This window comes from Phaethon aethereus, assembly GCF_964289735.1.
Source record: "Phaethon aethereus genome assembly, chromosome: 11".
Lineage (NCBI taxonomy): Eukaryota > Metazoa > Chordata > Aves > Phaethontiformes > Phaethontidae > Phaethon > Phaethon aethereus.
Window position 1 is genome coordinate 3643749 of NC_138587.1, and position 19446 is coordinate 3663194.

The following is a 19446-nucleotide window of genomic DNA, read 5'->3' on the forward strand; positions in this document are numbered from 1 at the left end:
TGGGCCTTGATCTTTCTGTAAATAAACACTACCCAAAGCCGCGTGGCCAGCGGGGCGAGGGGGGGGTTCTGCCCCTCTGCCCCGCTCTGGGGAGACCCCCCTGCAGTGCTGCGTCCAGCTCCGGAGCCCTCGGCCCAGGAGAGACACGGACCTGCTGGAGCGGGGCCAGAGGAGGCCCCAGCAACGCTCCGAGGGCTGGAACAGCTCTGCTGGGAGGACAGGCTGGGAGAGCTGGGGGGGTTACGTTTTTCCATTTTTCACAGCTGTTCTGTGGATTCAGAAGTAATTTTGTATGTTTTACAATACTTTGGGGACAATTTTCAATGATGTGCTTTCTTTTCTTGTGTTCATTTTCTTAACAATAGACTAGCAAAGATGGTTTTCCTTCTTTCCTCAAATTTACTATACCTACATAGCTTTTAATTTTTCACTCTTTTCTTCCTCTTCCCCTCAGTTCTGACAAGCAGGCTTCAAACGGTGTGATACCATCACTATGTACATCAAAATTTCTTTTTTTTCCTTTAAATAAAATCAGTGACTGTGAAAACATTTCATTTCTATACGTGTAAGTGACAAGTCCTAGATGCAGCCTTAGCCCCAGGACCTTCCTCATACTACATCAGCAGCAAATCTACCAACAAAAACCCTCTCTATCCTGGAAGCAAAGAAAGTCAGGGTCTTTCTAAGGGCTGTACTCCCAAATGTGGAAAAGTAGCAAACCCAGCCCCAAAACCAGTCTCGCTGTGAGTGCTTGCCACATTTTGAGGTATGCCTGACAGTGTACCACTGATTAAAACACAGTTAAAAGATTTACAGTGAGAAAATATTTTTCCGAATTTGACTTCACCTGTAGTATGGGAGTGGATATCCTTTAGCTGTACAGTTCAGTAGGATTTCTGGGTTTGCTGAGCCCACGGAATAAGTGATATCATATGGCTCTTGGACAAAAATGGGACCATGAAGGGTTTCTTCTCCTGTGAAAGAAAAACAATAATTTAAGATTAGACATCTTTAGCGTGTCCTTACACATAAAAGCGTCCTTTGGTGTCCTTTGCTTTCGGTCAAAAGTTAAGGTCTGCTATTATATTCAGCAGAGAATCTACCTCCAGACATTTGGCTATTAAGGAGGAAATATTTCAAGCCTGATTGATAATAAAATCATATATCCCAGGTGTTGGTGATTTATTTTGCAAGTGACAGTGAAGACCAGCTTCTTTGCATGTTTCCTATGGAAGCTATATGGCCATCTATTAATTCTCCCCCAGCTACCTCGTACTTGTGCTTTAGATCACGACTGGCAGGAAAGGATGAAGTTGTGGCTTTCTGTGTTTGGCACTTCTCTCTCCCTGCTCGCCTGGCCTCTCCTTCTGCTGCTGGCGTCCAGAAGGTCACACCACAGTCCAAGGGAATCAGTCATTTCCTTCTCCTCTAACCCTTCACATCCGTTGATATATTACTTTTATATACTTTAGCTGTCCTGGTTTGGGTTTTTTGGTTTGGTTGTGGGGGGTTTTTTCCCCTCATTTGGGCCCTTTGGAAACAGAGGTAGCATGAAATAAGGGTTGATTACTCATTTTCACTAGAACCTGTATCCTTCTGGTGACCCTCAGAGTCTAATTACAGTATGGGGACAACACAAGGAGATGACAGACATGTGGGCTGGGGTAAGACCCATTTGCTTCCTCAAAATCTCAGGGGTTCCTGCAAGGCAAAACTTCATGGACATTAAGTCATTTTTTCACAGCTAAAACTGAATACTAGTGACAGAACAAATAAATGAACCTAGATCCTTGAATAAAGCTTAGCGACTGGACCATCCTCTGGTTCTCAGATGTCTTACACGAGTTCAAGAAACCCAGAAAGTTTTCAGTACAGTTACACACCTGGGAAGAAGAGGTATTAACCCAAAAAACTAGTAGGTCTACAGTTGTGTTCTGGAAGCAACATATATGTTGGCAGCAATCATGTCTGGTTTTATTCACCTGTTTTATCTGCGTGTTGGTAATGAGAGAGGGAAGGTACAAGCTACTTCCCAACGGCCACTGATTCACCACAGCCGGTGGCCTTACTTCAGTGCCTAGGTCACCAAGTGCAATCCTCTTTCTCTACAGCCCTGTAACTCATAGGGCATTTTCTCAGCTGCTGCAAGTAGGTCTCGCTCTGCTGACCCCAGCAGAGCCTCCTCCTGCATCCCCGAAGGCCATCGGCTGTCCTGGTGCATTAACTCGGCTTGCACCCCCAGGCAGTTCCCCAAGCTTCACCCCAGCCAGGTCAGCTCCGGCCGCTGGCACCCTGACAACCCAAGCGCCTTCTGCAGGGCCGAAAGCAACCGCAGAGCGCGCGTCAAAACCCAGGTCATCTGTATCTGCTGTCAGCAGCGTACATTTTCACCTCCCTTTGTACTGTTCTACCACTTCAACCTACTTCCTCTAAATTTTAAAAAAGCCAGACCATCGTTGTTGCCAGCTTTCCTTTTTTTGTGCCACTTGCTGTTTTTCCCAGTCCTAATCCTGGAATTGTATGAAAAATCTTTATCTGAAGTAATGAGAATATTCAATTTGTTTTAAATATGATTGATTTTTAGTCTTTATTTCTTATCTGAAATTTTTTTAACCACACCAGAAAGGTTAACTACCTAATCTTTCTAGGAGTAAAATTGTTTTTTACTGATGAATGTAGTCAGACTTTTCTACTTCAGTGGTTCTAAAGCAAGGAACATTTGGCAAAACTCTAGAGAGTGATGAACAAATGAAAATGTTTCATATTTAAGCATTTTAACCAGAAGCTTTTTTAAGGATGGCATCTGTTAATTACAATGTTTTAATGGAGATGACCATTCCTATGTGTGTGTTAGCCTGATTTACACTGTATATCCTTTGGAAATTCAGAAAGTCAGCCCAGCTGTGAGTGTATTTTCATGAGCAGTACCTGTGAGAAATAGCCTTCAAGAGAATTGGAGTAAAATTCAAAGTAGCAGTCAAAAAAGATTGATTAGTTTTATACCACAATAGCTGTTTGGGTAGACACATCTCGTTTTAAGAATATCTCATGTTATAAAGAAGATAGTGTGGGTATACTAGAAAGAAAAAATACACCCTCTCAGTTTAGGATGTAAAGTAAGTCAGGCTACTAAAAGAGCTGAGATGAGCTAGCGGTTTGAAGATAAAATATTAAACATGGCTGACCATTATATGTGATAAGTGACATAACAGACCATAAAATGCAGTAAATCACATAAAAAGTATCAATTTCCATAACCTTTTCACTCAGCTAAACTTTGTAGAGTATATGTGAACTTAGAGTAGACTCCAAATATTTCATGACTTATCCATAACTAGTGGACACAGGTGAAAAACTCAGAAAATGAAAGAAGCTGTTGCTCAACTACATTAAAGACACGGTACGGCCTTGCTGTTTGCTTTTGGTGGAGTTACTCAAATACCTGAAGATAAGCATGCATTTCAGCCCCTACCTCTCTCTAGAGCTTAAAATCATAATTTTTTTATTCTTTATATTGTGGTTCTTCCAGGAGTCCTTTGTCATAGAGCAAGATGCTGTAGAAAAATAAATAACTCATAACTTACAATTCCAACTGTAAGCAGAAAGATTATGCATCTCCCAATATTGACCTAAGACCCCAAATTATTTTTACTTTCACACTTTCAGAATCAAATGATTGTAAAGCAAACCAGAACTATTTCTATTTCTCATGGTAGTCTTTCTTCTTCTGGGGACTAGGGGAGAGGACAATTTGTTCAGCAAACTATGCAGTGCAAGGCAGAATGGCTCTCAGAGATGGTGGCCAGACACAGTTAAATAATCTTTGTTTCTTTTTCTGCTACTCTTCTATTTTTCATCCCTTGACAAATTTTAAGAATTCTTTTTTCACTGTTTCCACAATTGATTCTTTGACTTGTCTTTGGTAGGAAATTTCTTCCCTTCTAGATTAATTTACTTAACCTGTTAGTCATTCTCACTGCCTTCCCAGAACTGCCAGTGAAAAGCTTTTCTAAAGAACCAAAATGACCTAGGGATCATTGCTCCATTTTTTAAACCAGTGTAGCTGGGTGGGCCTGAAATTAACAGTAGTTAGCTACCTGATGTACCTAAAGATCCCTGGTTTAGCTGATAAAAATGTAAATATTTTGGTAAATCTGGAATTAAATTCCCCCGATGAGTACTAAATGGAATTTAGACTTATTTGTCATTTGCAGACTTTTAAACATCTTAGTTCTTGTACTCAGGGTCCTTAATACAACAGACACTTACTGTCTCGAATAAGGTCACAATAGTTTACACGTACCCTAACGGCTCCTTTACAGTAGACACGTCGCAGTCCCTATCACAAAAATATTGTCCGTGTATTTTAGTAAAGGTGGCTTCATGCCATCACTTTGTTTTCTCTTTAATATCCTTTTCTTGCTGCCTGATCGGCAATGGAGGATAACACCAAATTTGTGAGAAATGATGTGCACTTTCAGAGGCAACGGTGTACTATGAGTCCATCTCTTATTTATAGAAAAGGTCAGACTGGTCATTTCTAATTTCCTGATGCATCCTTTTGCGTTTCGTATGGAGAATGGCCATCTATTTCTCTCCCATTCTCCAGATTCAATACCAGTCACCATGATTTCTCCAGAGATACATATGACAAATGAACCTTTGTAAGACTGTTTACTTTTGTTAAGATTTAAATAATTCAGATTTTTTTGACCTATTGGAATATGAATATTTGATAAAATGTATCATTTTTGTACATAAAACTTGTGTGTGAATCCTCAGCGTGGTGCTTGAAAGCAAATATAAACTCTTGTTTTGAAATGTTTTATAAGAAGTTAAAATGTATTTCTTTATGATACCCAATCAGTTTGATCTCCATAAAGACCATAATTATGCTAGTCTGAATGAAAATCTAAAACATGAAAATGAATCAACATTCCTTTATTCATTATATATTGTCTTCAGCCAATATAGAGATTAACACAGTGCCAGTGGAAGAGTAGGAAGCCCATTTTTGTCATAATTACGTATCGGCAGAGGATATCACAATGCTTTCCTCTCATTTATGGGCAATGGCTAATTATATCGGGCTATGATATTCATGTCAAATGTAGTCAAAAAGTTTTTGGTTGGTTGCAATAAATATTGAAATGTTTATGCACTGTCTCATCCAGACAAGGAGAATGAAATACAAATCTGGAGACCACATTTAATCAGCTTAATTTTCAGCCAAATCCTGCTCCCTGTTACTCCCTGTTATCTGACTGTGGCTGGCTTCATGTTTAACTCCTTATGAGGTATCTGCTTAACTAGAAATGCTAGGCAATACAGCCTGAGAGCAATTTAGGCTGGCCAAGACCCAGTCCGTAACATATGTATAGATAACTGAGTAGACCAATATTGCACGCCAGCTGACTTTTTTAATCCCTTTGCTACTACATGTTTTCCGTTCTATTATGATTTTTTTGCAAAGTGAAGTTGCGATTACTATTACCCCAAACTGATCAGTAGGATCAGATAAATTGTCTGGTGGAACAGAAAGTGTCCTAGAAAGCATCATGGTCCCTTTGCAGAGAAAGACCACATAAGGCTTTTGGTTTGCCTGTGTGAATCTGCTCCCAGTAGACAAACTCAAGAGGATTCCTCGCTCGAGAACCAGAAATGTACAGTTCTGTTGGTCTGAGAACTCCAGAGCGTGCGGTATGTGCAGCTCCTGCGATTATTTCTGTTGCCATGATGTTTTGTGGAGCTACTCAGAGATTAGGAGTCCTTTGTGCTGTGTGTTGTAGAATGAGGTCTTGCATTGAAAAATCCCAAATAAGTGATGGACTAGGGCTGTACTTTCCTCACTTGGACTCAAGCAGTAGGCATGAAGGGGTCATGCTGCTGCCTAGGCTGGTATGTATGTGTCATAGCAGGGTATCCTTGCTGAAGACTGTAAGAATAAAGAGGCTGGAATAATGGTAAAACCTGTACTCGAAAAAGCTTCTGAATGCAAAACTGCTATAATTCACATAAGCAAACCAGATAAGGAGGAATTTATCCAGGCTGTTAAGTTCCAGGAAGGCTGTAAATTCCAGAGGTAGTGAGTTTCTAATGAATCTTTCTTAATGTGCCTTAGATAGAGCCTCATATCTGATCCAAAACATTAATATGACTTTATGGGCCAAAGCTGACACCTGATTAAGAGGCCTCTTTTAAATCAGCTTGCTAGTAAAACACCTGTCAGTTCTAGCAAAAAGCATGGGACGGGTGAGTTAGAGACTCCCCCCTTGTAATGACAGCATGAGTAGGAAAAACATGAAAAATCCAAATGACTACAAATCTGTTTGATTTTCTTCATAGCTGAAGACATTAGTGAGTTTTAATTGGAAGAGGTGGTATTTATAGGGCCCACAGATTTTTAAATGGGATTGACCCTTTCCCGGCAAATAACACTGGGGCTTTTGATTGAATCCTGTCAGAAGCAGAAGGGAATGATTATTGTCCTCATCAAAAGCTTGGGCCATGTAGCTCAAGGACTTTAAAAGGAGCATGACAGGTGCAAAATGAGAGGTAGTGGATGAGACAGTGTTTGCTGGCAGGAAAGCATAAAGTAACATACATCAGTTCAAGGAATCCGTTATTAACGCTGAAAGAGAAGATGGGAAAAGAAGCAAGAAGCAGAAAAGGGCCATGAAAGCATTCTGGAAAAAGAAAAACAACTTGTCAGTACTATAGGCAATGGGAGGCAGGATTCCCTCCTCTCCCTCTCAATGACATTCAGTTCTCAGTCAGAGGGTGAGGCAGGAGACATGTACAGAGAAAGGGAGATTAGAAGAGATGTTATAGGTTTGAGCAGGCAGAAGCAACCTAAAACCAGTAGGATTTTCCCAAAGGGCCTTCCACTTTCACGTGTTTTCTCCCTTCAGACACTGATGTACGGAGCTCCAGAGACACGGGGCTCCTTTCAAGTTTTAGCTTCTACTGAAAAAGTCAAATTGGGAGTAGTGGTGACATTCCACATTGTTATCAGACACCAAAACCGGAAGAACGCTTGGCCAACTCTGACGTGGGGAGGAAGGTAGGTGCCGAGGAGACACACAGGGTGAAGTCTTGGCCCCGCTGAAGTCAGAGAAACTCTCGGTAACGAACTGAAGCTTGGTGCTCGAGCCCAGATTTTATATATGAAGCTGTCTATAAAATGAGTCAACAGTGCAAGGCATCCCTTTCATCCGGGACACAGCAGGCTAGCGATGCCCCTTCCTCGCAGATTTGAAAAATCGTGAGGGTAAGCAGATGAGAGGAGGCATAGCTGTGAACCTACCATCGCCCAGCGGCACGTTGGAGCCATCATCCCGCCTCGCTTTGTCCCCACTTCCCGCACCTGGCGTGCGGAGCCTGCGGCTCTCCCGGAGAACCACGGTCCGGATTTGCATTTGGAGACATAGGTTTCAAACCAGAATATTTAGGGCTCTTCCATCCCCGGCAAATGGCAAAGAAATGTTAAATATCTTCAATGAGAGCAATTCTGCATCCCCTAAATTTTATTCCTTGAAAAATTATTCAAATATCCCAATATTTTTCCTAATATTTAAACATAACCTGGTGTAGGTAGGGTGATCTGAGGCTAATGTGGCAATTCAGGTTATATACTAACTGCACATTTTCCTGAAGTACTTGGGTGTGAAACAAACAATAAAAGTATAAAATATTACTTTAATTACTAATATAGCCAGCTGTCAGGCTTGCCAGAATCTAGCACATAAAATTAGGGTGTAGTACATCACAGGTAATAATTTAGGACGTACTGTGCAAAAATGACCGTATTCTTGAATTATGAGCCTTTTTCAATTAAATATATATATTGACAAAAGATTTTGTCAAAATCCGATGCTTCAAACATTTTTTAATAGTTCTTTTATGATAACCAGTGTTACTTCAACACTTTGAGCTAACTTGCTGCGAACATAATTGGGTACCAGTGAATTTATTACCCATCTGCATTTAGGTCTAACAGATACACACATTCTAACTCCAAAATAATTAATGGTAGATCGCTAAATGCCAAAATGTGATGCTTCTCATAATATCATACTGAGTATAGCAATCAAACTCTTGCTTCAGATTTACATGATACTAACTGCATTCAACAAAAAAGAAGAACATTCCCTAAAGATTCCAGACCAGAAGTTCAAGCTACAGTGCCGAAAAATTGCTCATACTTGATGCATTCTGGATAGCATTCAATGGACCTTCACTAGTTTACACTTTTGGCTACAGATGAACGGAGATTTACGAGATTGAAATCGAGATTTGCGAGACAGATTTATGAGATGAAAGAGATTTATTCATTGTGGAGATACGTGTAAAGGTGCGATAGCCTGAATAGGTATGGGGGCTATAAATACACCAATGTGTAAACTGTATTGATAATGTAATATTTTATTAAAAATAAAAAAATATGTGAGTAACAATGATAGAATTACTAACTGTGCATGACTTCATTGGCTTTATGGAAAGAGTTTCCAAAGACTTTTGTGCTGTTGTGCAGGATGTAGACAAGATAAAGGAAGCCTTTTCATTTGTGCGGGTGATTTGTTTTATGTCATGAACTTGGTCATGTCCTTCAGATACAGAACTTTTGTGGAACAGACATCTAATTACGGAGACAAATATCCACAATGAAGTTAGAGGGATGTGTCTTTATGATGTATAGTAATCCTGACGTGCACTCTTCTCAATGAAATTTCATTAGTTTTTGTGTTACTAGGCAAGATGAATAAATAATAATGAACCTTTTCCAATCTACTGCACAAGCATTTTGTTCACTGTAATTTCAGTTATAAGTGAGATCTAGATTTGATGACAGATACTGTTTGCTGTATTGTACCCTTGTAATATTCATTTGGCAGTGTTGCCAAACTGACTGAAGGCTAATTCAATAATTTACAATGCAGGAAAAGATAACAGCTATATCATTTAATATCCTGCCAGCTAAATAAAGCCAGCACTTTGTTTCTCTGTAACTTTTTTTGTGCAAAATATAACTATGCTTTACCGTCTTAGGAGGACGGTGATTAATAACAGTTAATCATGTGGTTCAGATAATTTTTGCCACTGCTAGCGTTGATCAGCTCTGGGGTTTTGTGTGATGACTCCATTGCAACTATTGATAGATGCTGTGTAGAAAGGGGGAGGGAGTGAAACAAGGACTTGGATAAGCGTTTAACAAGATGGCAAGCTATGGTTCTGCTTATACTCAAAATGGGTGGGGAAAAAAAAAAAAAAGAGATTTGTGAAAATTTCTTCCAGCCTTTAAGCTCTATTTCAGACCCATTTCAGTCTTTTCATTAAGCATCTTGCTTTGCATCCCTGCGCTCCTACTCAATGCCTCTGGAGACAGCGGGAGACAAAAGGGAATTGCTCCATCGCCTCTTCCTTCTAGATCCTGAGCAAGCCTAGGGGCAGGAACAGCTCTGTCTCTCTTTTCTCCCTTTTTCTATGCTAGAATAAACCATCTGAGTGGTTTCAAGGAGTTAGACTGAAATGCGTTATTCCTGCCCTGTTCCTGGCTCGCCTGAGGTATCTGGGACAACCAAGCCTTTTAATCTTCAAGTTCATTTACACAAATCTTTACCATCTTTCATGGCATCCCTCTTCCTGTCCCATGGCAGAAAGATTTAGGGAATCTGTTGGAAAAATACTGATGAAATACAACTAAATTTAGTAGGACACTTTTTTTATTTATTTCCCCGGTGTGACTGTAATTTCAATATAGAAAATATGCAGCGGCCTGATGAACGCTACGTTGGGCTAACTTTTTTACAGCTGGTAGTAGATGCTTCACCAATTTTTTTTCTTTTTCTAGGTAGAGAGCCAAAGTGCTTTGAAGTCAGGTGAAAGCCTTTTCATAAACTGCAACGGGCAAAGGATCAACCCCTACTGAACAAAATACAAGCGCCTGATACTCCGTTTTTTCTTAGTGTTCTCTGTGTGAAAGGCTGTACTGAGTAACATACATTTATCCTATACTTACGTGTGCCTATAAATGTATAATGCATATAAGTCTTTACAAGCAATTACACACACGTGCGCACACACACCCCGTAGTGAAAGGGGGAAGAGATCAGCTAAGAACGTCTCTTTGCTTTTCCGTTTATATTGACTGCACACTATGTAATAAATCATACTTGGTGTACTAAACACTTTGGTGTTTGAAAACTGCACCAATTTAGTGTGCAAGGACTACTGGATATTGATGACAGCTGCATGATTTTCAGGCAGATACTTAGCAAACATCCAGCCACACTGGAATGAAAAAGAAACGATGAAAAAGGTTAGTTTGCAAATAGTTTGAATATACTAAAGCAATCAATGATTCCTCTTTTGTTTCCAGAAGACACACTTTGTAATTCCCATTTATGTTCGATAGGAAACATGTCATAATGTGAAGTTGTATTTTTTTTTTGTGCAGTATTATGAGTCCCAGACCTTGTAGAAAGCTAGATACAATCACCGTTACAGGGGACTTAAATTGCAGGTGGGTATTTAAGCTCTGTGTACATGTTATTTAAATTTTGCTTATTTACTTTGAATAACTGGAATGAAATGGCTGCTTCATAGATGCTTGCTTTTCCCACTAGGGCTTAAATAAGAGGCATGAACAAAGCTATTCAGGAACTAGATGTAAGAACTTGACATCAGAAATGATTTTTTATGTAGATAGAAAGTGTTTATGTTCTGGAATAAAGCTTAGAAATAATAGAGATCATGAAGACAATAGAATATTTTCGTAGTCCAAATTAGTACCACAGCAAAAATCCTTAGGACACAGGAAGATCTGATATAGAAATTTTAGGCTGCCACCTACTTCTTGCTTTCAGATGATTGATAACTTGGGAATAAAATCTTGGAAAATAAATCATCTTAAGCAATTAAGGTAATGTCAAACCAGGCAAGATTAAAAAGGCCTTTATTTTCTTACATATAACTGAAGAGGAACGCAAGAGATATTTATAACATTTTAAACCTAAGACAGGTCCTGATTTAAATTAGATTAATCAGGCAGGATATTATCGAAGTATTTGTCGTATTGACTGACTGCTTTACATATGCTTGTCATTACGGTATTAACATACCTCTAGTAGACTGAGACTAAATTTGGAACTTAAACTTCAACAAGGAAATGGGCTTTCTTGACCAAAAATCAGGTACAGTCTATTGCAAAACTGACTTTCGGCCAGCGAAGAAATTCAAGGGTCAAGCAGAAACGTCTCTTCGCTTTGCCCGGTGTGCTGCCACACAACGAGACCCACTGCCTGGTGTGTGGTGTGTGGCACGCTCCTCTGCTCCCCAGGGGTTTTGCTTGGTTGCCTCTGCTCTCCTGGCCAGAAAAATCACCCCAGATCAGCTCTCCTTCGGGCATCGGGTGCAGTGTAAAGTGGAGGAATATGTAACACAGTATTCGAGCTGTAATGCCGCCTCTGCCCCTCCGGCCGTCTTCAGGTGCCTGCTTTTGGCTGCCTGTCCTGCGGTCAGTTGGGTGGACCTTCAACCTGAGCCGGCAGGGTTGTGCTGATGAGATGTACTTTCTAGTGTAACGTCACCTGCAGATCTGCCTCATCCCTAGAATATGTAAGTCTAATTATTATTTTGGCATCCTGGCAAAAAAAAAATTCACTACTGTCATAAGCAGCAGAAGGGAAAGAGTGTTTTAAGCAGAAAAATCTGGTTGGGATTTCAGGGAACACGGCTTTGCCGTTGGACACGTACCGCATTTCAGAAACCTGCTGAAAACAGGGAGGTGCAATAGCTCCCTGTGAAAGGGCATCATAACCCTCTATTGTGGAAAATATTCGGCAACCTAAATATAATTAACATTGTATATTTTGTTATTGTGTCAAGCACTGAAAGCTCCCAGGCACTTTTAAAATAAATAGAATAAATGGAGATAAATGAAACTGAACTCTGTTAAATATCATCAACTAAGATCTGCTTTATTACTGGCAATTAAACAGTGAAAGTCAAAACACAAGCTATCATTATTATTCATTGATTAAAAACCAGTTAGAACATTGCATTTCGAACTAACCTACCGCTTTGCTCGTTATGCATTTCAGCATGAGCAACAGCACAATATTTCAGAAATAATTAGGAACACAGCATAAGCGATCAGTGCTAATGTTCTTGAATAAAATTGCCAAAGCAAATGATTATAGATCAGCCAAAAGACTCTAGTTGAAACCATCATCTTTTGTGACTATTTAATATCTTCTTGATGATTTTTATCTGAGCGAACACAAATGAAGTTAAAGTCTTTTCAGTAATGGCATCCTAACATTTAGCAGAAGCCACAAACATAACTTTGTAAATGCTCATATTTAGGAAAGTAACTGCTAGCAATTGAGTTGCTTGGGCAATTTTTGTCTCTAGCCTCTGTTTTAAAGGAGCTAATCTCAACATTTCTGATGCTCGGCAAGCTGGGAATGTCTCACTGTCAAATTACTGTTCTTTCCCGTTCAAGTAAAAAATGACCTTTATCCAATCTATTCTCAAAAAAATGACAGCATAAATAGCAAAACAAAACCCAACCGAACTGAGAAAAAGAAATGCAGGCTGATAGGGCTGCACCGAAATTCTGCTTCGGAGCAGAGGGAGGAAGGGAAGGGCTCAGCAGCGCGGCGAGCCTGGCCCCGGCCGGGCTGGGAGCCAGGGGTGGGCGAGGTGGAAACGTGGCTGGCCATGTCAGCAGGCTGAAAAACCTGCCCGAAATCGGAAAGCGGGGGAGATCTACCATTCTGCCTTTAAGGCAGTCCCGTTCCCCTTCCGACGTCGATGTTTGACATCATTTCAATGCTATGCTGTCATAAACAGCAGTAGTTCAAAATACAGTTTTCTTCGGGTTTCTCTGCTAATTCTTCCCGAGGCGCTCACTCCAGAGAAGAGCCTGGAGAGCGTGGGATGAGATGCTACTTGGGGAGACTTTGTATGATTTGTCCTCTCGTGTCTCCTGTGCATACGTTTCCAGAGGAAAACCAGAACAAGAAATGCTTTGCATAAGCAGATACCAAAAATCCCATATCTCTGGTACCTGCTCAATCGCCAGTGCCAGTTTAGCTGGCTGATATCGCATTACCCTCTTAGATGCTTCCTTTTATCTCTACTGTCATTGTTTGTTGTAATCTGGCAATTTTAAGAAACAGGAATGATTTATTCATAAAAAAATATTTCTGTTTTCATCCGGATCTTAAAAGCTGTAATTTCAAATCATGTCTTTGCTTATGTTATCACCAAAATTATTTTGCAAAACCATTTTTCCAACTGGGATTTACACTGATCCCACTGTGCTACTGTATTTAATGTTTAGGGCACACTTTGGTGTCTACCCTTGCCCATCATTTCATTTAAAATCCCTGGTTTTTAAGAAGCTCACAAAAACGATTCTAAGCCCTATGCCTTCTCCCCACCCGGAGACCTTACCGAAAGGACAGTGGGAGTGCAGGCAAAAGGACTGAGTCCAGGTTTAGGACCTCCTTACGCTTTTCTCAGTCCGTTTTGTTCTCTGCAATTTTCTACAATTTCACTGCTTGGGCTGGAAACAGAAATAGAGATCGGGCAATCTACATTCTGAATAGCCTGATGGGAGCTTTAGTATGGGGACAATAATGAAATGCAGGGAAAACATTTCATATCTATTACTTTTCTGTAATTTTTCTCTAATCCAAAAATCACAAAAATGCTGTAATTCTGCAGAAATCTTGTATACTTGGATTGCATATTTTTCCTAGCTACTGTAGGAACTGATAACAGGCTGCTAAATTACTGCTTAATAAACCACTAAATGAGTGCCATCTAAGATAACGGGGCATTAAATGATGACTATTCAGGGAAAAAGTAGAAGAGCAGAAAGAACTGCAAGAGGACTCTCTGCATAGAGGGAAATTGAGTTAGTCATCTCAGCTATGCCAGTAGTGAAATTCAAACTGAAGCAGATTTGAAAAAAAGGAAAGTGGTTTGATGCCATTACGTGCCGAAGGAAGAAGCACACTCAATGCGAGAGCTACTTCTCATCACAGTGAACTTGAGCTGGGGCAGAGAGTATTTCAGTTATGGGGATAATGTAAGCAGTAAAACGTAATGAACGCAAAGACAAAATAAAATAAAATGCAAAGGTAAAATCCCAAAAGCATTAAATAATGTAAAGAGGATATTATAAATAAAAGCAAATCAAAAGTCATGGAGGTGGTGGACAATTTCAGGTTGTAAATACAAAAGGCCAAGTGCTACTCGATCCCCCGATCTCAGTGGGGTTTAGGTATTTAAGTACCTGTCTTTCCCGTAACGGTTAGCGCCCTGATCAAAACCGGTGGCAAGGCACCATAAGGGAGGTGAGGGACTGCTTTGTTTCAGTCCATACATCACAGTCTGGTGTCATCCATCTACAGGAAAGGTTGTCCCAGAAGGCTGAGAACATATTTGCTTGACTTGTAGTAGTTGGAAAATTGTACCATCTTGACTGATACTTAATGTGTCTGCTGGGTAGCATCGCCGGTAGAGTTATGACAAACCGTCTGAAGGCCATATTTCTGGGGGATGACATAATCAATGATAGATATTGCTCTAATTTAGGTAGGTTTAGAGTGCAGAGTTTTAAAGGAAAGAAAGTAGGGTACTACATGCATCCTCTCCTCAATAATTTTTTCCGGCTGAATTTACAACACGTCTTGTTTTAAAGCATTTATTTTCTGCGTGCTCGTTTTTTCACGTCTCTATTATCTTGAAAACTACATGGACATTTTAGTAAAATGTCAGTGCAGTATTACATATTGTTGTTTTATTATTTTGACTTGCAATGAACGTCCAGCTTTGGGCTGACAAAAGTGCTCTTTTCTCAACTTCTCCCTATAAATTAATTATGTATATGTACCGTGCAGTATTTTACACATGTCAGACTGTGACATAATATCTTGAATCAGGTTAGGCTTCCTTAAAATATGTATGAATTTCAGTTGATTTTTCAAATCATGTTTAGATTTTTAGCCAAAACTGTAAACCCAAGTTATTTTAAGGCATATAACATGGATCAGGCTGGATTCTGTTCACGGGATTTCATTCTTTTCCACACAATTGTTAAGTGCTTACCTTTTTTAGGCCAGTCTTGATCTGTAAAACACAGTAACATTTTTTAAAAAATTAAGGACCCGGGCATTTAACTTGTGAAGGAATTAAATTAAAAACTTCAAAACTTTTCATCTGTAGTTATCTGTCCCTGGAGGTGTTTAAAAATTGTAGACATGTAGGTTACTTATATGAAAACCTACCCAGCTCCTAAAGTTGTACTTCTGTACATCTCCAGAAATTACCAATTTAAACTTCATGTCACAGAAAGTCTTGAAAATAGATATTGAAACAAAAATGAACCCAGAATCCAGATAAACGTGGCTTCAGATTTTATAAAGGGTGCCTAATTATGATTTGTTATAAAAGGAAACTTCCAAGAGCAATAATAAAACCAGGTTTGTTGTTGTTTTCTGTACTTTGAAATGTGTTTCAATAATACGGAGGTATTCCTGGTCCCTAGATCCCACTGTGCGCTTTTAGTGTTATGTGATTATTTTTAGACTCTCTAAAGAGAAGACATTGTTGTTACCGGTCAGTAAGCCTTGCAAGGCAGTGGCATCGCTGGGAATAAAAACAATTTCAATTTGTAATCAGATGGATACAATATGAAGGAGATGTACTTTTCTTTAAGGCAAATTTGTGGAGTACACGTGCATGACCATTTTAATTGCGACACCACACACAATTTGATATACCGTCAACGTATCTTCAGGAGAGGCTGGGGGTTAATTTAGTGAAAAAAATAAATGTAGACTAATTAGAAGATGACAAGTTATAGCTGATAAGGTCACTTGTCAGGCAAATATGAATTCAATATCTATTGCATAAATGACTACATTTTCTCTGGCCTAGAGCAAACTATTCGTGTTTTGCAAAACCACAAATGTTTACAAGAAAGGCGCAGAGGAAACTCTTTTATTTCTACTACGTTTAGTATAAAGCAGAATAAATATAATTAGAAACAGTAGTTGGAGGTATAATGTTATATTCTGGTTTAAGTTGCATTATATCATCAGTGATTTCAGTAGCTTTAAACTAATATGACTGAAATATGAATCTGATTAATGCTCAACAAGACATTACTAGAGATTAACCCCTGCAGGTTTTTGTTCACATTGCCTGTACTGGTATACATTTTTTTATAAGCTGTAGGAAAAGTAATCAATCATCAAAAACTATCTGGCATAAGTGTATGAAGTGAGACAATATTAGAGGATGAAGAAATTGCATTCCATAAATCACTTTTGTGTTGGTGGGAAGGCCATCTAAGCACGTAAGTCAAAGTTTGGATAGATTTTACTCTAAACTACAAAGTTGTTTTCCAGGGTGAGGTCAGGGCACAGTCTGTGAGCTGGAGACTAAGCTGCAGCGGGGGGGAACGGCAGCCTGGATGTCTGTTGGGGCAATGAAACAATATAAATAAAAATCCGTCAAAGAGCACGCAGCAATTCAGCAAAGGGGAAGCCGGTTCCGAAGGACAGTGTTTCTTCTCCGATTTTATAACGTGCTCCTATTTTCCAAGACAACTGTCCCAAAGTATGACGAGCTTTGCATGTGCTTTTAAAGAGATCCGGTGGCAAACAATGCACCCACATACGAGATCAAGGCATACAAAGAACCTACCATGCGACAAGGCTTTGTAACGATGCTGAGGTGCTGAGCCCCGCCTGCCTCGGAGAGCTTTCCTCCATGCAACACGTGGCTGCTGATAGAGCTGGGAGGGGATAGGAAAGAGAACGTCTCCCTAGGGTCTCCACATGGGTTGGATAAAAAAAAGAGAAGGACCTGGGCGTCCTGAGGGATGAAAAGCTGGACAGGAGACGGCAACGTGCGCTCCCAGCCCAGAAGCCAACCTTGTCCTGGGCTGCCCCCAAAGCCGCGTGGCCAGCGGGGCGAGGGGGGGGTTCTGCCCCTCTGCCCCGCTCTGGGGAGACCCCCCTGCAGTGCTGCGTCCAGCTCTGGAGCCCTTGGCACAGGAGAGACACGGAGCTGCTGGAGCGGGGCCAGAGGAGGCCCCAGCAACGCTCCGAGGGCTGGAACAGCTCTGCTGGGAGGACAGGCTGGGAGAGCTGGGGGGGCTCAGCCTGGAGCAGAGAAGGCTCCGGGGAGACCTTCCTGCAGCTGCCAGGGCTGAGAGGGGCTGAGGAGAGAGATGGGGACAGACTTTGTAGCAGGGTCTCTTTGTGATAGTGCAAGGGGTGATGGTTTTAAACTAAAAGAAGGGAGATTTCAGCTAGATATAGGGAAGAAATGTTTCACCATGAGGGTGGTGAAGCCCTGGCCCAGGTTGCCCAGAGAGGTGGTGGATGCCCCATCCCTGGGAACATCCCAGGTCAGGTTGGACGGGGCTCTGAGCAACCTGCTCTGGTTGGGGATGTCCCTGCTGATGGCAGGGGGTTGGACTGGATGACCTTGAAAGGTCCCTTCCCACCCAAAGAGTCTATGACTCTATGATTTTATGGAAGGTGAAGATGTTAACATGGAGGGACACCCTTTGCTTCTGAGCCCTCCTTTCCCTCTCCCGCTGCTAGCCTGCCCCTGGGCAGCCCTCTCGGTGGGCAGCAAAACAAGGGGCTCAGGGTGGCGTTTCCAGCCGGTGAGATGTGACTTCAGTCCAGTCACCAAGTGCTTGTGACAGCACCGGCAACTGCAGCTTTCTTGGTACCGCCTGCTTAAATCACAAGCGCAAACGAACTAATGAAGATACAGAAATTAAATTTTATGTAATTATGGAACTGGTGTACACATCTAAAGTACGCATGTGCGCACGTCTGTGTGCAGGACAGCTCCAGCATAACAATTCCAGTACAAATATCTGCTGCCTTTTTACACCATTTTACACTCCGGTAAAATGACTACAAAATGAATTGCACAGAAATAAACATTTTTTCTGATTTTCCTGGATCTGTGTAAAATGTTTGCAATATACAGAAAATGTCAGATGTCCTACCACTAAAAAAGAATCATACTTACTCCAGACATACATCAATAAGCTCCCTAATCACTAAGGTGAGTTTTCACTAATGGTTCAGGAATGATCTTTTTGTAATTGTTTTTTTTGTTTGGGAGCAAAAGTGAATAATGTTCCCAAGAAAATAATGAAGTGATGTTGCTTATTCAGAGAAAACTTTATCCCAAGAAATAGTATGATAGATCTGATCTTATGGACAGTTGTTCTGTGAGGAGAAGACATTTTCAAGCGATGGTGACTCTCCCTGCTGATACCTTGAATACTGGGTTACTTCAGTAATCTTTCACTTTTCCCTCAAATCCCTCCTTCTTCTTTTGTGCCCACTTTGGAACCATCAAGCACAATTATTCTATTTCTAAGGACTTCCAAGGCTGCAGTGAAAGGTGCATTTGTCATTACAAAAATATCTTCGTCCATGAGAACTTTTCATTCCTACCAACGGCAGCTCACACCATGGCAAAGCTCACAGGAGTCTTGATTAAAAGACCTGACTTACATAACTAGAAATGAATGACTTACAGGTAATTATAGCAGGCTGAAAAGCAGGAGCATGATATTTGGAGCTAAACAACATCACAGATAGTGCCTTAATTAGCAGCAAAAGTGATTTAGCAGAGTAATATTCTAATACCAATTCAATTGCTACAAATTATTAATAACAATAAGCACAGCATAACCAAGATCCACTAACAATGAGATGCAATATCTGTCAGAGAAAAATACAGTGCCCTTTAATAATGAGATTGTAATTAGAATAGAACAATAAAGCATATATTAATATTGAACAAAGAACAAAATAACACAGTATTAAGCTGTACAGGAGGAAAAAAAATCCTGTTGCCAAAATTCTAAAATGGTCTAAAAATCAAACATATAAAAGGCATAGAGATTAGGGTTAAAGTCTATAAATTCACCTCTTGCTGCAAAGCTGGTAGGACTTTAGATGCCTGACTAGGACAAGGAGCATCACCTCCAGAGGGACCTTGCACAGAGGAAGCAGAGGGACACAGAGAGATGGGGCTGGAGGTCTCCCGTGTGTCTGAAGTCTACCTCCGCATTCAGAAGTTGTCCTCTCACTTGCTCCCCTCTGAACTCCTGCAGAAGGAGCTGTCGAGAGCCTTACCTACCTACCCACTCTGTCTGGGTGCCAACTGTGGTCACTATGCCACCAACTAGAGCAATGACTGTTATATATCCTGAAAAGTTAGGTGTGAGTTTTTTCCCCAGTTCCTGCAACTGTTTAGTTCCATGAGAATTAAACATTACTTTTAGCTTTGGTAATTTTTTTTTAAGAGTATAAACTTAATGTTTAACTCAAGAATGTGAAAAGGGGAATTCTGGCGGATGAAAACCAAGTAAATAAAAAACCCTAT